Source organism: Leucopleurus acutus, assembly GCF_964270905.1.
Source record: "Leucopleurus acutus genome assembly, chromosome: 20".
Lineage (NCBI taxonomy): Eukaryota > Metazoa > Chordata > Mammalia > Artiodactyla > Delphinidae > Leucopleurus > Leucopleurus acutus.
The window spans coordinates 16,358,295-16,381,372 of NC_139162.1; the positions used below are offsets into that span (position 1 = coordinate 16,358,295).

Below are 23,078 nucleotides of genomic sequence, written 5' to 3' on the forward strand. Positions count from 1 at the left end.
TAGTCAGTGAACAAACTCCCAGCAACAGCAGCACCTCCCTCCACCATGTTTTCAGTAACTGGGCTAACCTGGATAGACATGCATTGTGAGCCTCACACAGCGCACAGTGGTTACTTCAATAAACCAATGTAATGACATCTTTTGAGTCCAAAGTCACAGAGACACCTTACTCGAAGAAACACCACTGGTAACAGGGGAGGCAGGGGCATAGGCAATGAGGTCTGCCCAAGAAGGTACGATCTAACAAGGAAGAGAGAGAGAGTGTGTGTGTGTGTGTGTGTGTGTGTGTGTGTGTGTGTGTGTGTGGAGGGGGAGGGGGTGTGACCACATCTAATTTCAATTTCCCACTGAAAAAAGATGCCAATAACCTATGTTATCAGACAAGGGTGTTTTTTTTTTTGTCTTTGACAACTGAGAGAGTTGAATAAGTGTACCCGTGGGTTTCCAAGTGTTTCTTCCATGACTGGGTGGCCCTGTAGACAGGTATGTCATACACCTCTCTCTGCATTCAAGCTAGGGTGCAAATGGGTCTGTGAATGCCTGGAATTCTATTCTGCGCTGTTATTGGGTGAAGCTGATTTTGCGTCCTCCCTTACGTGCCCTCACCTCTTCCTGCAAGCCCCCCACATCCCCGATCATTTCCAAACTCTCTTGTTGCTACGGCTGCTTCTCTTCTTCTTTTTTCTTTTCCTTCTTCTTCTTGTTTTTTTTAATAAGGGCTCTGGCCTTGCACTGCTGTTTATCACCTAAGGCAAACTCTCTCTCTCACTCTTTTTCCCTCTCTGTTTCTTTAAATCTCTAAACCACAAAGCAGCATGCGAGCAGCACCATGGGTCAAGATATCAAAAGAGGGAACTTTTATAGGTTTCCTCGATAACATGGACAGTAAAAGAAGAAGGAGCACAAGCAGCATTACTGACCTTATTTGATGCTGTGCAGTAAAGAGAGACAGTTCTTCTGCCGTCTGCCCACGTGGGTCCAGGCATCTGTGAGAGAAGAGGAGAGCTTGGGATCAACACTTGGTCTGGTTTTCCTACACTCTTAGGCCAAAGCTTTCCATGTGTTTTCAGCAAATAATACCCAAATAAACAGAAGGTTACTGAATATATTAAACTCACTGCGGAAAGAAACTGCTTTTTGATGCCCGGCATATACAGACACTGTTTTTCTCTGCACACTCACATGTATGAATAGAAGTAGGAACTCACAGACTACGCAAGGGATGTCCATGCTATGAGAGCAGAAGTCTGTATTCTGAATATTACAGATGTTAATCAGCTCTGCCTAGGCAGCTACAAGCTACAGACTTACATTAGGGTGAGTTTTTTGGAGCTCATTGCCATAGTCTGTAAGGCAGACACATTGTATTTAAAGAAAATGCGTTTTTCTTTGGTGTGACACGACTACTGGCTTTCGCACGTTATGGGCCCAAGAGGACAACGGCTTCAATGGCCCTCGGGAATAACTGCTTCCACAGCCATTTGGGCTAATTGGACTCCTAGAGGAGTACAAATGAAATAGAAAAAAAAAAAATACTTTGCAGGTGGAACTCTTTTTTTTTGGTTGTTTTTTTTAATAGTTGAGGTCTCTTTTTTAATCTACTTTCAGGGAAATCATGTTTTCTCTCATAAGAAGAAATCCCATAAAGGAGATAAGCCCTTTTTGCTTCAAGAGCCCAAAGATCGCAACCCTACCTTTTTGTTTCCCCCACATTTTCTACGAGGATAGTCTTAGCCTCTTAACTTCCTACCTTATCATTTCACCATTGGTTAAAGGGGTAAAAGAAGAATAGCTATTTTCTCCTCTGGAGAAAATTCCATTCCCTGACTCCCAAAAGAAGTCACACACATACCCCTTCCCTTTTCTTTTCTAAATATCTGTGAACCACGTGCTCTCTCTTCCCACTTCAGAAACAAGCGCAATCTGAGGATCATCCTATCAACCATCACTTTCACTGTTTTCTAGATCAAATACTGTGATTGTTGATAAACATATGCCTTGACTGCAACCCAGACCAGGAGCACCATATTTGAGGGTTTCCAGAATCAGCTGCGTGAAGACGCCAGCACCACGCTCACTGTCTGAGGTCGCTTCAGACGCCGGTGTGAGCCGGGCTGAGCCTGTGCACACACGAAGGCGTGGGCATGCGCTGCTTTGCTTATGCCTCATACATGTAGGGAATTTTGAATCCAGGCAAATGAGAGAGATGCTCTTTCGGAATAGGCATTGGCAGTCATCTCAAAGACCACATTTCCTCTGCTCCTCCCAAAAATGACAGCACTGGCCCCTGCCCACAAGGCAGGAGTTATCCAAAAGCATCAGGTCAGCCTGACCTTCACTCTATCCACCCGTCTGCGTCCTGAAACATGTTCTCATCTTTTGAATATTTATATTGGGCCCAGCAAACTTATGTAAGATTTGACATGTCCCCCACCTGGCACAAAGTATTGAAAACATGCAGACAGAAATACATAAATAGAAATTAAATTCTTCTGTTTACTTGGCAGACTAAATAAGGCTAGGAAAATACCCGCTGACCTCCCAGCTGAGAGCAAGTGTGAGGACCCTGTATGCTGAAACTGGGGCCTGGGCCAACCCCTTCTCCTCACATGGGACACTCTCCCTGAGCACGAACGGCGATGAAGATACAGAAGTGTATTTCGCCTGACTCACTCTGCCTCCCTCCCAGCCCTGGGCCCCTGTTGTCCTGTTGGCTGGTTATTTTAACTTAATGTGGTGACGTCACAGGCTCCCGAGTGAGATCAAGCACTGAGCATGGACGCAGGATGCATTCCCCACCCCCTCCCTGCACACTCTCCAGGGACCAGACCGAATGCATGTGAAGGCTCAGTGTTCACTGCTGGACCAGAAGATCCAGGCCTGTGTGGGGTGTGGCCACACACCTCTGATGCAGCCTGGGCAGGACTGGGCTGCGACACAAGGCCTGCCAGGTGATGATGACTGCGTGGCCCCAGCCTGTGTACAAGGGGGTTGGCAATTTTTATCCAGAGTCCTCATTTTTATACAACTGAGCTGAACGGGCATACACAGGCCTATGGTCACCTCTTCAATCGGTGGAGTTTGTATGTCGAGACTGCATGAGATGGCTTTTGACAGAGTGGGGCACCTGCACACAGTATGACACTTCACATTTCTGTGTCATAAGCTAGACTCCAAAATATTCAAATACATCCTTTTATAATTACGTATTTTCTAAGCGACTGGAAGTCATTGCTATCCTCACTTGTTTGCAGAAAATACCTGGGTTTAAGAGGAATCTTGACTGCCAGACTTAGCAAGTTAAAAAAAACCAAAAAACAAAGATGCCCTGTTAAATTTGAATTTCAGGTAAACAATGAGTAAATTTTTGGTATAATATTTGAGCCATACTTATATAAAAAATTATTCATTATCTGAAGTTCAAATTAACTGTCGTCCCATATTTTCTCTGGGACCCCAACCCTGCAGAGTTTGTGTGTGTGCCTGTGGAGATGGCGGGACAGTGAGAAGGGGGTAGTGCAATGTAATTTTCACCCTTTTTGTGTAAATTTGGGGGGAAATGCATCCTTGATCCCTGACTCGTTGCTTGGATAGAAATACAGCCACTGGAAGGATCAGATGAGCTTCGTAGTTTTCAGCCATGTATTTCCAGGTGCCTAGGGATCTCTGAGGGGAGAAGGTTCCAGATGCGATACTGACATCACATTAGGAGGAAGCTCAGCTTGGGCAGGTATGTTTTTCAACATGACACTAACAGAGCAAAGGTGATTAACATTCCTCTGCTGAGGTTCATGACTTCATTAGAATATTTCCCATCATAATTGAATAGGTAACAATACCTGGCTATTAAATACAAGCCTATCCCTCAGGATGACCAGATTATCACTTGAATTTAAAATCTTTCTGAATTTTTAATAGTGCATAACAAATACGATTATTTATGCACTTTCTTCCAGTGCTCGACTTGCAGGACTACAATTATTTGGAACGCCTTCAGTTTCGACGGGAGGGATTAAATCGAGCTGCGCTGTTCCTTGTATTTCCTGTATTTCCCAATTTCTGTAAAATATTTAGCCAACAGGTTCCCTCTTTTCTTTGTGACCTGGATGAAGCCCGTCCAAAATCCTTTGGGGTCCTTGGCAGGGCCCAGCTCTGCATTCTTGAGAAACCCCTGGTAATTAGCAGCGGGGAGATGCACGGAGCTGTGGTGCAAAGGGAGCAGCTGAGAATCCATAAAGCTGGCTGATGAGAAAGTCAAGTGGAGGCCTGCCTGGCTGAAACCTCTTCAATAGATCTGTAGTCTGGACTTGAACCCTGCCCTCTCACCTTGGGGTCTGATATTTCTTTCTTTTCCCCCTGCCCCCACCTTTCTCTTCTCCTCCCAGCTTCTCTATCAAGGAGTGATTGACTGTGAATAAAAATGTGAGTGACCCCCATCTAGCCACCCCACTTCCTTGAAAAGGGGGGGGGAGAAGGAGAGGGGGAGGGGGAGAGAGAGAGAGAGAGAGAGATTGAGAGAGAGAGAGAGAGAGAAGAACCAGAGAGAAGAGGGAAGGGGGAGAGAGGGACATACAGGGGAAAGGAGGGTCCCCGACTTCCTCACAGGTAATTAAAGGGACTGTTTTCAAGGTTGCATGGGCAAAAGACAATTCGGCCCTAATGAAGCATCGATCGACTGGCACTAAGGTAGAAAGGAGCTGACATTCATTCAAAGGTCCCTTTAACTGATGTAAGACACTGCACCGGGAATGATTCGTTCTCTGCTGTCATTGCCTAGGACCCAGGAAAGAAAAAACAAAGGGGGGGAGTTTGTTTTAAATTTATTTCTGCATTGCCACAAATGTGTGTTGAGCTTTGTTTTCTTTTTCTTTTTTTTTCTTGTAAAAGATATAATGCATCAGGGCACATTCTATTTGGTTGTAGGGAGGGGGACCTCCCCGCCTCCCAGAGTAAATTTTCTTCATCAGTCACGTTTAAAAGCCCACCAATCAGGCCCGCTGGTCCGGGATTCATGAGGTCAGTGGTGGCAAAGCAAGGACTCCTGGGGTAGGTAGCGACATCGCTGTCTGTTTGCAAACCCAAACCCACTTCCCTCCGAGGATTTGGCCACTGTCTACTTTGTGCTGGTGTTTGCTATTTTATGGCAAAAACAGAAACCTCGGTTGGGGGGGGAGGGCCGGGGAGGGGGTCGATGAGGCTGTGTGGTGAGGACTGAGTGAGAAAAGGGCGAGGATGCTGCCTGGGATGAGTCTTCGGCAACACAGGCACCGAGATGGGCTTTGCACGTTAGGAACAAAAGCCAGGCAGAGCCCCAGGTAAAGGTGTGGGAGAGCAGCCAGCCCAGCCTCACCTCCCAGCCCACCTGGGGTTCGGCTGTCTGGGCGCTTTCTCCGGGCTGGACATGTCCTGGACGTGGCTGCCAGTTTTCCTCACTAAGCTCTAAAAAATGTTTGCATTTGGAGAACATCTCGATGATGATAAACGGAGGGGAAAATGCTAGTTGTACCAAGTAAATTGGGGTGGATGACAGGGGAGGAGAGGTAGTATCGATTCCCAAACAAGTTGAGTGTTACCTGAAGAAGCTTTGCCCACAGCCCAAAGCTCTGCTGGGTCTTACAAGAGGCCCCGAGATCAACAATAGCAGGTCCCTTCAGAGCAAGAAACACAAAGAGAATTTGCTCTGGTTCAGTCCCCACGGTGAGGCCCTTCGGAAGCTGAAGAGAATCACTTTTTTTTTCCCCTGCTCAAAATAAGGGGAGAAAAGAATTCTCTTGTACACACTCCCGTATAGACATGCAGAGTACAATGAAGAGAAGAAAAGGGGTCCTCTGACAGGACATTTCAAATCACTGGCTCTTTTTCACATTTTTTCTTTCTTTTCTTTCTTTCTTCCTTTCTTTCTCTTTCTTTCTTTCTTCTTTCTTTCTCTTCCTTCCTTCCTTCCTTCCTCTCCTTTTTTTCTTCAAAGAACTTATTGTTTAGTGATTTTGCTCTTCATTTTGGTTTGGTTTTGGAGGGAGGGGTGGCAGGATCTATTATTTAACTTGATAAAACAGCATTAGCACACCGCCTCACTGCTTCCCTCCCTCGGCGTCTCTCTTCTATTTATTCATTTGTGTTTACATTTCTAAGACATCCCTTTAGCTGAGGGAGGACACTTCCCACATATTGCAGTATTGGCCATTAATGCAAAAGGATAATTTATTGGTTGCACAGCCTCTGAAGTTGAATTTTCAAGAGAAAAAGCAGAGCCCAGTTTCCTTGGGTTTGCTGCATTCATATGTATTTGGTTGGTACCTTTCTCTCCTTTATCTTTGAAACAGTTTGTAACATTCTGTTTATCAATTTGATGCTCTTTCATCATGGCTTTCATTTTATTTATTTTTTTAAGCCAAAGAACAGGTCAGGAAACAGAGGCAGAAATTGCCTGGAACATCTGCTGAAATAATAATAAAAAAAAAGTCCCCCCCACAAAATGGCTACACTGTAGCCCAGCAGATCCTATCTGCATTAATTTGGCCGAACAACAAGATATTGCAGGGGACAAACTCTGAATAAAGCAGTTCCGAGTTCCCAGAATTGGCACAGCTCAGCCTAAACAATGGCTGCTTCCTATTCACCTTAACCCAGCTTTTCAAAAGAACATCCCCAGAAACACAAAGCATCAGCGGGAAATGGCAATTTTATGAATCCTAATCAATCAAAGGGCTTATTAACTCAATGTGAAGCCAGATTAAAATCTTTAATTATAAATCGTGCTAAAAGGAAAAACAAAATGTACTTATGGTACATTGAAAATTCCGGATATTAACATAGTTGCTATTATCTCTCGCAATATTAAATTCCCCCTCCCTCTCCCCCCAACAACCTCACCTTTTTCTATTACTAAAGAACAGGGCTACAGGACCCAAATCATTTTTCCCCTCGATTTATTAAAATGTATTCTTTTTCTCCCCCTGTGCACTCAATAGGTTGCTGGGAAGCTGCGTTGGTGGTTGTAGGAAGGGGTACGAGAAATCCCATTACCAAGCCCCAGGCGCCTAGGGTTTCAGTGTGATGCTGGGGGTAGTTTGGGAAGTCGTTTATTAGGAGGGCAGGGCTGGTGTTATAGGGTTGGTAGGTTTTTGGGTTTTGTTTTTGTTTTTTTTTTCTTTTCTCTATGTAGGGGTCTGGGGGAGGACGGCAATCAGATGTGGAGCATTTTCGCTAATGAAAGCGGCATGCAGGTCTGTGCTAGTAGGATTGAATGGCAGGAGTAGAGATCGCCAGCTCCAGGAAGGGCCCTCACTTGAAGTCGCATCACAGTGTGAGAAGAGGGTCCGGGTGCTGCTGCTGCTGCTGCTTCTCCTTCCTTTTTTTTTTTTTTTTTTTTTTTAATCAGGCAGACATTTGGGAAATGACCACAGCAAATTTAATCACAGTTGGGGGGGGAGGGGGGAGGGAGGTAGAGCAGAGACTGTGATTCACATGTTTTATTTATTTGTTCAGAGTCACGGCCATCCTATTGTGTGTCCCTCATTCTGTCATTTCAGGCCCCTCGGACCCACCCCCTACCCCTGCCCCCATTGTTAATGTAAGAGGCAGAGAATATAACCACATTTTATATAATAACATATCCAACACTGCAAAAGCAGAAACCTCATCTTGAGAGGGGTCCTTTTCTTATATTGAAATGATAAAAAAAAAAAAAAGAAAAAGGAAAAAAAATCTTTCTGTCCTAATGACAATGTTGGATAGAGAGATTTGTTCTTTGTGTAAAAAATTCAGTGATCTTCATAGCGAGGGTACATGCCCCCATTTCCTCCCCTCCTGTACGTGGGCTATTGTACTATTCTATTTTTATATTTACAGAACAAGTCCTATGTTACCAAATTGGCTTTAAATTAAAAATAGAAAGAATGAAAGGAAAAAAGAAAAAAAAAAACTATGCAATGTCTTATGTACAATCAAAGCTAATAAAAAGGAAGTAATGCCCTGGTTTAAATTAAATCCTACTTCATTCCTTTTATTCAAAGTTCAGACTTTCTTCCCCTCAGCCCCTCTCCCGAAATATTCCTTTCTTTGGTTTTATTCCTTTAGTTCCAGGGACAAGAAGCCCTCATTCCAAAATGAGGTCTCTTAAGATTCCTGTCACTTTCCTTCCTAACCCTAGAACCCGGTTTTAGCCAGGGACAGAAGGTGGGAGCAGAGAGTGGGTGAGAAAGGGAAGAAATAGCTCTTGCTGACGACCTTGATAGAGAATAGGGTTTGATTTTCATAATACAAGGTTGACTTTGTGCTCTTTTAATCTGAAAGCTAGCTCTAAACTGCCCTATTTAAACCTGAATCAAGAAAGGGACTTGTCACAGATGGATACTAACCAAGTCTGCCCTGGTGGCATGTACTGGCTCCTGGCTCTGCGCTTCCCTCGGGCATTTGTGATCATGCCACACCATATTTTTGCACCTACTACTATTTCTAAAGTGCAATAAAAATCTGATTTTCCTGATTACTTTGGAATTTCTAAACACAGATAGTGTTACTTTAAAATCATTTACGAACAGCTTTATATGCTTTGAGCAAATATATACCCAAATGCTACTTTAGCCTCTGAAAACTTGCAGCCTCTTATTTTGGTGGCCACCCCTGTAACCACACCTGCCCGCTCCTTGCGGTAAACAGAGGAGTCTGATTTTTCTTTGGCTAAGATGTAAATTTTTGTTTAGGTCCATCCCTCCTTGATTTTTCTGCCTTTGCCGACTGATACTTTTGTAGTTATCTAACTGTACAAACATAGCTGGAGGACAAAGAGTGAGTAAAAGGTCCTAAATCAGTTTTCATGGCTAAAGTGCACACGGAATCCATTTTGGCAAAAAACACTCAAATTCTCAGAATTCCTCTAAATCCTTAAATGCCACACGGCTGTGATATTCCTTTGAAGACGAGCATTGGACCTAATAAACGAATACTAGAGGCACAGATCTCGTCTTTAGTTCTTGCAACAGCTTTTCACTAAATTCAGAAAAGATCTTTTGTGCTTAACTGGGTTTTCATTTCATTGCTTTTAAATTTGTTAAGCTTGACTTTTGACACTTTGGGTGTTTAGCCTTTTTCTTTTTTTAAGTGCAATTATATAATAAATATTTGTGCTTCCCCAAAGGAAGACAATCTGTTGTTAAAACTAGTATACAATTTTTTGTTATGAATAACCCATATAAATATGTACATTTTCTAAACATCACCTTTAAGCAACTAATAGTGTAAACTATTTTGAAATAACACACTGAAACATTATATACACAATATATTTACTCCACTAGAAGGTGTAAACAGAATAGAGAAAAGAAAGAGTAATAAAGCCAAGAAGGGAAGATAACTTACATAAATAGTTATGTAAATAAAATGTTCTCCTGAATTGCTATTTAAACAAATTAGACTTTAAATGATAAAAAGCACTAGTAAATTATAAGTCTGTATCAAAGATAAAACTATCTGACTCTTTTCCCACTAATTTACATTCCCAGTTTGCTTAAGCAAATGAAAAAAATATGAGTGGAGACAGATTTCATCAGCCAAAAAATTAAAATAGGTATTTGTCTTAAAAAATTGTATATGGAATTTTAGTTACTTCTCAGAAATGACAAAAGGGACATTTAGAACCTGTTCAAATGGTGATACTCTGAAATGCAATTTTCTTCTGATATACTTTTTTCCTTTTAAATATTCAGAAGTAATCATATTCTTACATGAGTGCATAAGTCTAGCTCTAATTGAATTTTTTTTTCCTTTTCTGCCAAAAGTAAAATGATTTAAAAAATATTTCACAAAGAAATATTACATTAAAGCCCATATGAAAAAAAGGAAATAATTCCTTAACATTTTAGTTCACTTGTTTCAAGTATTCCAAAATATTTTTTAAAAACATTTAAAGTATTTATATATATATATATATATATATATATTTATGTACAGCACAATTCTTACTTGGGCACTATTACAGATTTGTAATTTTTTTTTATGTCATGAAGAAAACAACAGTCATGATAGCAAGAAAATATGTACATTTTTCTGTCTTCTTTGGTTTTGTTTCAAATCCAAGTAAATAGGAATGAAAAAAAATTGGTTTAAATGGTTATTTTAGAACACTGCGGGGAATCTTCTTTTTAAAAGTATTTCAAGGCTTTTCTAAAGATTTCTCACATCAGTATTATGTTTTTGGTTTCCTTTTGAAAAATACATTGCTTTTAAAAGAACCTTATAATTTAAATTTATTTCCTATGCATATGGTTTTGTCAAAATCCCAGTCCAAACACAGAAAATGCCCTGTGTCTCCTTAACACCTACAAAGCTAATGTTTATAGGCCAGCTTAAATCTGAGAAGAAAATATCCTCCACAACTCCAGGCTTTTTTTTTTTTTTTCTTCTTCTTCTTCTGGATCAGTCGAGCTCTACATTTGATATACAGACTGATTTTTTTTCCCCCCATCAAAATTACATGAGAAGCAAAAAGCTGGAATCTAAGACTCTCGACAAACTGGGCGGTTCTCCTCACTCCTCCTGTCTTTTCTCAGTGTCAGACTCTATGTTTAGATAAAACAATTTATCTTTATCATTTTCAAGCTGGTCAGACGGGCTGGGGGTGGGAGGTGCCAAGAGGTGGAGGGGTGAGGGAAAGGTGATTGTTTCACTTGTTGTCAGAGGGCATTGATCAGCCCTGCTGTCTGCTGGTCTCGGAGGTGAGGCCATGTCCCCCAGGAGCACTTCGGGGCTGGGCCATGTCAGTGAAAAGCTGTATTGAGTCATGACCCAAATGACGGCTTATTGAGGGAAACGGGTATTGGCGTCCAAATCATTCTGAGACACCCTCAGTAACACTTAAACCAGTCCACTCCGTTAATGTCAGGTCACGGGGGACACATTTAGCCCCCTCTGCTGACCATTAGGCCCTTTGATGGAGTGGACGATAAACTTGACGGGACAAGCTGGACCCCACTCTTGAGCCTGCCTCTGCTGACAGCAGGCCCAGGACAGAGCTGCCTTTTGGAGTAGCAACGGGTCCCTGTGGTCAGGTCCCCTAGGGATTCTGTCCCTTTTATACCAAACAGGATAAAATATACCTAAAACTAGTTTTAATGTTACGGCGTCAAAGGGAGAAAAACTAGCACCTTGATCTGTCACCAAATTTTTCAACAATGAGGTCAGACACAAATTGTGGATAAAGTGGTCAGGCTTTACCATTTTGTAATTTTTATTTCTTGTTTTGATTTTTCTTTTTCTTCTAAGCACCGCTGATAGAGTGCAGGTATTTTGAAATCCATTTGTTATACCTTCTGCGGCAAAGAACAAAAAGAATTCCTTATTGTTTCCCAGGGAAGTAGAGAAGAATTCAACAAAAATTCACCCCAGTGTGATCACAACGTTTGCAAGGCAGTGCTCTGGAAGGGAATTATTTTATTTTGTATTGCCGAACATCAAATGCATTTTGTGGGGCAGGACAGTGGGAAGTTAAAGATAATTGCATTTCCCATCGATGGCAGCATTCGCCTAAAACAAACTTCAGCTTGAAAATGAACCGAAAGCACAAACTAACAAAACCCAGGTCTTTGTTAACATTCAAAGGGTGAATTAATAATCATTATTGCTACTATTTAAACAAATTATACCTAAATCTTCTGTTACACGAGAGATTGCTACTGTTTACTTTTTCTGCTTTCCCACCACGAAAGCGGCCTCTGGTTTGACAGAGCAGATTTTCTGGTATTACAATGCTTTTTGCCTAGTTTTAACACCTTCTCTGGATTCCTCTTGAGAATTAACTGATACTACATTAGAAGGGAAAATGAGAGGGAATTTTTCAGCCGGCCCCCCCATCAAAAACTGAATCCAACAGAAACAACCCTCTATTCTTCCAACAGCACTAGTCAGTGCTACACAATTAGCAAAAAAAAAAAAAAAGTTAGTACAAATGGGCTAATAATTTGACCAAATTATGCATCTGTTTTGTCTTAAAAGTAGAAATCTAATTAACAAGATAATCTATTTACTGAACTATTAACTACCCTCTGATAAATAAGCAGCTGTGGGACACGTTTAACAGAGTGTGGGAGGTGGAATTCTCATCCACTTCGAATTATCTAAACCTGAGAGACTTTTCCAGAGTTCATAGGCTTTGTCTCTTCATACAGTCTGGAATCCTTAGAGCTTGCTAAAATTCAGAATTATTTCTTCTAAAAGAAGTCAGTTTTTCAAACCATGTAGATTATACCTCATTTTCATATCCATTTCAGTACGGTTTCATTCCAGAGAAATTGGATAAATTAAAACACACCCACACCCTGCTTTATCATATCCTGTTCCTGAAGCTTAAAAGTAAGATTTTTGTGGATGTGGAAACTTCAAATGATTTAAGCAGTTTTATATCTTGGTATGCTGTTTAGACAAGGAGTTACAGTAACTCATTTTCTCTCAATGTACAATTGATATTGTGTGTACAATGTATATAATAGCTGCATAGCTATCATCAACATTTGCTAACTCCATCTTGATGTTTTATGTTGAAAGGATATAAATAATCCCATTACAGATAAGTCTGTGAGTATGTCTGTGACTGAGTGTGTGTGTGTGTGTATGTGTGTGTAGGGGGGGCTGGGGAGAGAGAGAGATAGCACGTGGTCATACATCTTTTACTCATCTCATCCAAAGAGACTTCTAACTAGAGCCCTAACTCAAGAAATAAGTTGCATTGATCTGGTATTTATAATGGGGCAATGTTGAGTTTTTAGTGGGACGAGATACCAAAGGGAAATTATTCCATCATTGCCAGTAAGCTTCTCTCTCCACCCTGTTTTCGGTAATTTTTCCCACCTCTTCCTTTCAATTTGCAAAGCCAAGAAAGTGCGCAATTAAGAGCAATATATCTATCTATTATGCCCTATACATGTTTTTAGCACCTAATAAGTATACCACTAGTAATTGAAAAATTAGCCATGAAATCCGTATTGACTAGCGTTCTGCCATTTCATTCAGAAATCACTCTGTCCTGATCCAAATGTAAATTTCCGAGGCAGAAGCTTAAAAAACCTAAGACATGGACACCACTAAATTAATTAAATCAGCTTGATTTTTAAAACAATTAGCATCTGCAACACCACATTTACACTTTTATTTTATCACAGCAATTAAAATTCCAACTGAAAAATCAGTAGAGTTGGGGTGGGTTCTGTACAACTCCAAAGTCTTAGACATTTTTCTGAGAACTAGAAGACAGAATTTTCCCTGAACTCTGTTCTCTGCGGACCTGAGCATAAACGAGAGCAGAAAGGCATTTTGTCCAGTAGCATTTTACATACCTGTTTGTCATGCTGTGTTTATATTCCTTTTTATGTATTTTTTTAAAAAAATTGTCCTGCTCTAGACTGATCTGTCAACCTACCAGTTTCTGGAAAAATAACACACCAGTCAACATGCACATCTGAAGGCGGCTAATTCCGAATTTAACTCTCTTTTCTTGTGACCTAAGTCATCTTCTCATGATACCACTTGTGTTCACAAGCCTGAGTATTCCCAGGAAACTTTATTCTTCAAGCACCCTTTGTCACATGTCGCCATGCTCTGCTAACTGCCCTAATCACATCACCTGTGAATCTGACCCCCAAGGGTGACAGCTGCAGCATGTTCCACTCTCTCATCATCCCTATGAAAAATCAAATATGGAAATTTTACCCCCATAACATAATACTGCCAAACATTTTAAATTGATACCTGAAAAAGAAGTTTTGTACCTTCTTTTTTCTCAAAGATGGCTAAAATATTCCTTAGTTGTATCTTTTATTTAAGTTTTGGATTTCACTTAAATCTCAACACATTTTGAAATAGCTCACTGAGCTCCCCTCTCTGTGCTGTATGTCACTAGAGGCCACTAGAGGTCACAACAAGGTCACTAGGCTATTCTCTGAAAACATCACACAGTATACAAATATACATATTTCAGCATTTTAACATTGTCATCAGACACTCTAGCCCCCATGACCTAATACATTACAGCAAACAAGCCCCCTTCCCCACCTAAAGGTGACCAACGAGTTCACACCAGGACTCTGGCCTGTCCTTTGAAATAGCTCTTGGTCCCTATGATGAAAGTGATGGAACTCTGATATATCAGAGCCATTTCCAAACCAACTAGTCACCCCCATGTCACTTGCAATCACTTCTTTCTATTTATTTGGCAGTTATTAGACTAAGCTATCCTACATAGACTAGTCATATTAATCAGTTTATGATGACCTGAAGGCCACCCAATGTCCAAAGTAACTTGAGGGCAAGATGGTGACAGGCTGTGCAGCAGAACAGAGGATCCCTCCTGACTAGTTGTCAGAGGACCCCAGGTTCGTCACCGACTACAGGGTGGGGAGGGAGGGACTCTTGCTGCTTCTAGGGGCAGGCCTGGGGCTCCTCCCACGTAGAAGGTCTAGTGGGGGAACGAGATTTTCTCTTTCCATACACCTTCATCATCCGGCCACTGAAATGCTTAATGTGGGCTTTCAGAAGAACTAGGGCAGGTGATCAGAAAAACTGATAAATGGGGGCCTGCATTTCACACAGTTATTTATAACAAACTAAGTCGGAACTACTGCACTGGGAGTTGGAGTACAAGGGGGGAAAATGTATGCAGGCAACAGGGAGTTAAGTAAATAATTTTTTTCTTTTCTTTGTCAATGTGTTTAGTTCTCTTCCTGCCAAGATTCATCTCACTCTGCTATCTTGTGAGAGACACATATGGTGCAGTGAAATTGCCATCCAAGAAAGCATGTCCCAGCCTGTTGAGACATCATCAAATAAGATTAAAGCAAAGTAAAAATAAAAAGATAGAACAATTTTTTTTCTTTTCCTTGTACAGAGAACATCTGATGAAAGCGACTGAGGTACTTGAATTGCTTCTAAAGGTTTTGCAGCCATTTCTTTACTTTGGATGGTTAAGAAAAAGCCAGGGATAACACGACAATATCTTCTTTAAGTTAGTGGGGAAAAAATGTGCTTCATAATAAACCAGATGTATATGAATAAAATACAATATTGCCTTCGGCACTTCTGTTGTAAATAGCACTGAAACATGCTGTAGACAGACTTCAGTCTCCGCTTTTGCTCCTTCTCTCTGAATTCTATGGATTAAAATTTTATGTTTATACTCCAATAAAGATCCATTAAAAAAAAACAACTTTGTGTGGTGGCATCAAATAAAACTTCTAGTTTTTAATGTTAGTTATTATATCCAGATTCTTTTTATGGCACAGGATTGCTAACTTCTTGCTTTTCAGACCTCAGTATAGAAAGGACTGAGTTTCATCTTCCCCCAACTGGTGGTCAGATTTCCCTCCTATTGCTGACACTTGGGAGACATGGGATGTGCAGGTAACTAACTACTCAACCTAACTGGCACACCCTGGACCAGACTGTGAGGGACAGTGCTTGCCTATGACAGTGTGGGCACCCCTATTCTCATAAGCTGTGCACATGACGCTTAATGTACAATACGCCAGGAAAGTATAACGCGCCTGCCCTTCACCAGAGTGTCCCTGGCTCCTGGCAATACCCGGATGGTGCACTTATGAATTGGCTAGATTAATATCACAGCCACCTCCAAAAGGCAGCATCTTTTCTACCCATATTCCTCCTAAGTGACAATAATATCAACTTCTTTCCCTGTTCGCTTTTACTTTAAGAACCTGCTGGCTCTGGGCAAATTTATGATGGGGATAGGAAGAGGGGAAATCCACAGGCTACTTCCTTAAGTCTCTCTTCCAGAACATGCAAAGGATCTCTTATTTTTCAGGGGCTTACTTCCCCTTCCCTCCCAGAGTGGGATTTCAGGAAGTACTGTAAATACTTTAAAGGATGCGGTTCAGAGGTAAACAATACCATGATTCACATCAGAGGTGGGGTCCAAAGCCAGGCTTTGAAATTAAAATATATTTTTTTAAGTGTCTGGAGAGGAAGGGTAGCAGGCAGTGAAAGACAAGAATGTCCCTTTTTTCATGCAGATACACTGTTCTCTGTGATATGAAATCAGTTTGCGTTCTGGAAGCAGAAATGAGGAAGCAGTCTATGCATTTGTTTGCAAACTGTCCTAGGTAAGGAGCCATAGGTTTACAAGATCTTGTTTCTGATGCGTGGCCTTAATTGGACCTCTGGAAAGCAACAATGCATCAGTAGAAGAGATTATCACTGGCCTTAATAAGCTGTTGTTGGCTTTCATGACAGCCACAGCCTAAAACGAGGCACATGGAGCCCAGAGACAATCTCACCAATTGCCTGAAGCAAGGATTAAAGAAACAAGGATCCGAAGCAGAGAAAGAAAGAAGTGGGGAGGGGGGCAGCGCAAGAAACAGGGGCTAATGTAAAATCGTTTCCATATTAACCTTCTTCCCTTCTGACAATGGTCAAGTTCTGATTCAAAATACAAATTATCTCCAATTACTTCAAAAGAGGCAGTCAGAGAGCTGTCATTTAACCTTCACCATCTGTTTGCCTCAAAAGAAAGCTGTACAGCCTGCCACGCTGACCTCAACTTTTCCTCTGAGCCCTGGACGGGCACCAAAGACGGGGCCTTATTGTTCTCCAGAGAGAAACCTATTGGGGTTTTACTGGGAGGAAGCGGGAGGTGGTTAGGAAGGAGGAAAGAGAGAAAGGAAAGATGATATTGATGGACCAGAGGAAGGAGCTCTGAGAGGTGACTCAGTACAAGCTGGGTTGATGTCTCATGTTGAGTGGGTGGCCTTACCCACCCTCTGGATGCTGCTTACTGAATATCCTCTGCTGGAGGATTTGTTTTAAAACAAGACTGGCTCTAAGAAGGTCTCAGGGGCTTCCCTGGTGGCGCAGTGGTTGAGAGTCCGCCTGCTGATGCAGGGGACACGGGTTCGTGGCCCGGTCCGGGAAGATCCCACATGCCGCGGAGCGGCTGGGCCCATGAGCCATGGCCACTGAGCCTGCGCATCCGGAACCTGTGCTCTGCAACGGGAGAGGCCACAACAGTGAGAGGCCCGTGTACCACACAAAAAATAATAATAATAAATAAATAAATAAAAATAAGAAGGTCTCAGTGAACCGAGACAGATAATGATTCAAGGATGGGCAGGACGAGTTAGGGCCCATGGCATGGTCGACCCTGATGCCTGGTCAGCTGTAGCGGGAGGCAAACTATTAGGAACACAAATGTGATGGGGTTGCCCAGAAGGTAGAGAGTACCCAGGGAATAAAGGTTTCTTGACACAGTCAAAGAAGCAAGACTTGAAGGCAGAGAGAAATGGAGCTTTGGGAAAATAAAAATCTGTTAGTACTGTATTGTCTGATAGACAATTGGTAGGCTGGAAAAAAGTTTTTAAATGAAAAAATAAAAAACTTACCCACTATACAAAACCCCCAAAATCACAGCATTCAGGATGGCCAGGTGGAGACCAAAGCCATTCTGGAGTCTCTCAGTGGAGACATGTCAGTCTGTATCAAAGCAATTGTAACTAAGAAAACCAAATTTAACTACTCAGAGTGGCTCTCATCCGGCACAAGGTAAGGGCATGGAGAACACCTGTTTCAGATGTCCCAGAACAAGGTCAAAAGGACCAGGAGGAAGAAAAGCTTCCCAACAGGCCATAGTGAAACAATAGAGTGAAAATTTCTAAATGCCTTATGTTTCACGGGAGAGTTCTAATGTTTCTACCCAGGCACATTATATTATTTCCACTACCTCTGATCTTTACTTTCCATTTTAAAGCCCACAGAATAACAGGTTTCTTCAACAGGGAAAGAAAGAAAACAGACCCCCTATAAACGAGGCCAACTTTGCCTCATAAATGGTTTGTGTGTTCAGAGAGCAAAGGCACCTGGAATTTTCTAAAGGAAAGCACTTCCAAATACTAGCGCCATGTGTGGGTAGGGCAATTCCTTCTCTTGTCAAACAGTATTGAAGCTCGAGATTTTTACCACGATGCCTGGAGTAACTGCCGGGGCCACTTATCTCTCGTTGCCAAAGCAGATGGGGACAAGCTGATCAAATAGAGAAAGCTGCGGTGTTCTCAGTAACAGTGTCAGGAAGGCAGTGGTGGGTGTGAGGACGTGCTGGTGGCCGTCCAGAGGACACAGTGGTGTGTGAGACCACTGTGAAGGGGTGAAACTAAAACCACTGAGGATGGGCTCTCCATTCACAGCCCCCTCCCAATACACAAAGAGAACTGCTTTATTTCTATTTTCCTCTTCTACCTTCTCTGCCCCCTGCCATCCCCCCAACCCATTTCCGAATATAAGTCAAGGCCTTCATTGGCAGGTCACTGTTAGATGCTGAATCTAACTGCAGCAAATAGCCCTGTGACACTGGGCCATGATGGAATTACCCTCATTCAGATCTCTCTCAGGTCTGTGCATCCTTCCAAGTTCAACTTACGAGACAGCGGGCCACCTGAGTTGTCAGAAGAGTGAAGGATGGAAATGAAGATACTCATGCTTTTCTAAGGTCTAGACGCTGCATCTAAGTAGCTGTGTCTGACGGGCATCTTCCCTCCCCTTCACACTTCCTTGCTGGCCAGTGCAAATGCTCCATGATTGAAACAAATACAGAATTTTAAAGAAAACATGGCAGAACTTCTTGGAATAAAAAGGCCTTTGGCAGATTCTGGCTCTCCCCAGCCCTCCTGTCCTCCACCAACCCCTCCATGGGAAGGGATGCAGGGACAGTGAGAAAATTGTTCAGAAGAAGCATCTGTATGTGATTAATTGACAAGCTGGAGTGTTTGCAAACTTGTCAGGGCTGAGCCCACGATAAAGTCCTGTGAGCAGGTTTGTGTTCGAGAAGGGAGCCGGCTGTTACATTTCATAAGACAAATATTATCTGTTCCTCTTCCAGGATGCCTGTTATTAAAAGCTGGATTTAATAGAAGAATTAAAGGGCTTGCTGCATTTGACATTTCATCCACTGAAGACCTGGGGGTGGGGGTGGAAAACCCAGTGCTATGCTGATCCAAAGCTTATCTGTCAAATTTTCCCCTGTTTGGCTTTTCCTTCTTTTCTATTGACTGGTTTTTGCACCAAATGTTAAGTAAGTCAGAAGATGTTGATGATTTCCCAATTACAGAAATCTTTTCATAGCCTATTTCAGGGACCACAGATATGCAAAAGATTTTCAGTTTATTATCGCTAGGTAAATATCACACTAAAAAACAAGCTCCTCTTCCTCCCCGCCGCCCACACACACAGGTAGCAGAGGAAACAAACACGGAGCCCATTGTTACACATGTCGGTGCTTAGTGCTTGGAAATGGTTGCAAAGTCCTTTAAAAAAATCAATGTTATTTTATCATAAAGACACTGACGGGGATGATTTTTTAAATGCTTTTTGGATGCCAAGATTCCCACTGATTTCGTGCTTGTTCTCTACATTTATGGCTCTGTAGTTCTATTCTTATGTTACCCCATCGAGTCAGTACTTCATAAAGCATGAATCATCATCGCTACCATCTCAATTGCCAGGAGAGTGTTGGGAGTGGGTCTGGGTCAGAATGACAAAATCCCCGTGGAATTCTGAGGTGCTAAGGAGTAGCCCCGGATGGGGATTCAGAAGGAGTCTCCAAACTCTACTTGGATCAAAAGCACATGGTACATACGGACACTACCTGTAATTTAAAAATAAGGTCCCATAACCAGGAGATGGAGAAGTGATGTGCCTGTGATATGGCCTCTGAAATTTCACTTGTGTCACTGTTTCTACTTCATGGTTCACTGGCTCAGAGACAGGCCAAGTTCAGATACTCCATGAGACTGGGAGGTGTTACTCTGTTCCTTGTTTAAACTACAGATATCTTGGAAGGTTTGATTAAACAGGCAAAATAGTATGAAATCATCAGAGAAGATGAATAAACACAATCTAAATCTTTCCCTAATTTTCCCTGGTAATTTCCCTAAAGTTACCAGATAAAATACAGGATGCATTATATATAGCTAATATAATAAAATATTTAGTATATTTGGTATAAAATATTTAGTGTAAGTATGTCCAAATATGGGACATACTTACACTAAAAAAAGTAATTGTTATTTACCTGAAATTCAAATTAATTTCGGTGTTCTGTGTTTCTGTTTGCTAAATCTGACAACCCCCTACTAAATTTGAAACAATTTGATTTTCAGAGGCAGGAGACTGGAGTTCTAGAAGTTTCTACTGACAGTAGACTGAAGGCAACATGTTTCATTTTCCATAAATGTACAGATGTGAACTGTGTAATAAAATCATTCTTCATGAAACATCTGAATTTTAGATTTTCTTAATTTAAAAAAGTAGTTTTACCACTTTTATTGTATACACAATTACCTAAATCAACAAAAATATAAGAACTCTAAGTGAAAGGCCTTAGAAAAGATATGTAGCTGGGAGACCTTCAACATGGCAGAGGAGTAAGACGTGGAGATCACCTTCCTCCCCACAAATACATCAGAAATACATTTACATGGGAACAACTCCCACAGAACACCTACTGAACGCTGGCAGAAGACCTCAGACCTCTCAAAAGGCAAGAAACTCCCCATGTACCTGGGTAGGGCAAAAGAAAAAATAAAAAACAGAGACAAAAGAATAGGGATGGGACCTGGACCAGTGGGAGGGAGCTGTGAAGGAAGAAAAGTTTCCACACACTAGGAAGCCCCTTCACTGGCAGAGATGGGGGGTGGGCGGGGAGGAAGCTTCGGAGCCATGGAGGAGAGCACAGGAACAGGGGTACAGAGGGCAGAGCAGAGATATTCCTGCACAGAGGATCGGTGCTGACCAGCACTCACCAGCCCGAGAGGCTTGTCTGCTCACCCACTGGGGTGGATGGGGGCTGGGAGCTGAGGCTCCGGCTTCAGAGGTCAGATCCCAGGGAGAGGACTGGGGTTGGCTGCATGAACACAGCCTGTAGGGGGCTAGTGTGCCACACCTAGCCGGGAGGGAGTCTGGGAAAAAGTCTGGAACTGCCTAAGAGGCAAGAGACCACTGTTTCGGGGTGCACGAGGAGAGGGGATTCCTTCCCTGTCTGCCCACAGAAGGCAGAGCACCGCCTAAATGAGCTCCAGAGATGGGCGTGAGCCATGGCTATCAGCTCGGACCACAGAGACGGGCATGAGATGCTAAGGCTGCTGCTGCAGCCACCAAGAAGCCTGTGTGCAAGCACAGGTCACTATCCACACCTCCCCTCCCAGGAGCCTGTGCAGCCAGCCAAGGCCAGGGTCGCATGATCTAGGGACAACTACCCTGGGAGAACACCCAGTGCACCTCAGGCTGTTGCAACATCATGTCAGCCTCTGCTGCTGCAGGCTTGCCCCTCATTCCGTACCCCTCCCTCCCTCCCCCTGGCCTGAGTGAGCCAGAGCCCCCGAGTCCACCACTCCTTTAACCCTGTCCTGTCTGAGCAAAGAACAGATGCCAGAGGGCGACCTACATGCAGAGGCTGGGCCAAATCCAAAGCTGAACCCCAGGAGCTGTGCGAAGAAAGAAGAGAAAGGGAAATCTCTCCCAGCAGCCTCAGGGGCAGCGGATTAAATCTCCACAATCAACCTGATGTACCCTGCATCTCTGGAATACCTGAATAAAAAACGAATCATCCCAAAATTGAGGCAGTGGACTTTGCGAGCAACTGTAGACTTGGGGTTTGCTTTCTGCATCTAATTTGTTTCTGGTTTTATGTTTATCTTAGTTTAGTATTTAGAGGTTATTATCATTGGTATATTTGTTTATTGATTTGGTCGCTCTCTTCCTTGTATTTTTTATCTATAGATATATATATTTTTTTCCTTTTTCTCTTTTTGTGAGTGTGTATGTGTATGCTTCTTTGTGTGATTGTTTTTGTATTGCTTTGCTTTTCCCATTTATCCTGGGTTCTACCTGTCTTTTTTTTAAAGTATAGTTTCTAGTGCTTGTTATCATTGCTGGATTTGTTTGATGGTTTGGTTGCTCTCTTCTTTCATTCCTTTTTTATGACATTTTAATTTTTAATATTTTTTTAACTTTATTTTATTTTATTCTTTCTTTCTTTTTTTCCCTTCCCTTTTCTTCTGAGCCATGTGGCTGACAGGGTCTTGGTGCTCCGGCCAGGTGTCAGGCCTGTGCCTCTGAGGTGGGAGAGCCGAGTTCAGGACACTGGTCCACCAGAGACCTCCCAGCTCCAAATAATATCAAATGGCAAAAGCTCTCTCAGAGATCTCCATCTCAATGCTAAGACCCAGCTCCACTCAACGACCAGCAAGCTACAGTGCTGGACACCCTATGCCAAACAACTACCAAGACAGGAACACAACCCCACACATTAGCAGAGTGGCTGCCTAAAATCATAGTAAGGTCAAAGACAACCCAATACAAACCACAAGACGCAGTCCTGCCCACCAGAAAGACAAGATCAAGCCTCATCCACCAGAACACAGGCACCAGTCCCCTCCACCAGGAATGCTACACAACACACTAAACCAAACTTAGCCACTGGGAACAGACACCAAAAACAATGGTAACTACGAACATGCAGCCTGCAAAAAGGAGGCCCCAAACGCAGTAAGTTAACCAAAGTGAGCAGACAGAGAAACACACAGCAGATGAAAGAGCAAGGTAAAAATCCACCAGAACAAACAAATGAAGAGGAAATAGGCAGTCTACCTGAAAAAGAATTCAGAGTAATGATAGTTAATATGATCCAAAATCTTGGAAATAAAATGGAAAAATACAAGAAATGTTTAACAAGGACCTTGAAGAACTAAAGAGCAAACAAACAATGATGAACAACACAATAAATGAAATTAAAAATTCTCTAGGAGGAATCAATAGCAGAATAACTGAGGCAGAAAAATGGATAAGTGACCTGGAAGATAAAATAGTGGAAATAACTACTGCAGAGCAGAATAAAGAAAAAAGAATGAAAAGAATGAGGACAGTCTAGGAGACCACTGGGACAACATTAAATGCACCAATATTCGAATTATAGGGGTCCCAGAAGAAGAAGAGAAAAAGAAAGGGACTGAGAAAATATTTGAAGAGATCATAGTTGAAAACTTCCCTAATATGGGAAAGGAAATAGTCAATAAAGTCCAGGAAGCACA

General features: G+C 42.3%; 1 long non-coding RNA gene across 1 annotated transcript in view; it reads right to left on the minus strand.

Annotated features, from left to right (window-relative positions):
* Positions 1-311: 311 nt before the first annotated feature.
* LOC309977330 overlaps positions 312-23,078 on the minus strand; it is a 290,212-nt gene continuing 267,445 nt past the window's right edge. The window contains exon 3 of the long non-coding RNA XR_014327047.1: positions 312-986. This is a non-coding gene — a long non-coding RNA (uncharacterized lncRNA). The remainder of the gene's footprint in view (positions 987-23,078) is intronic.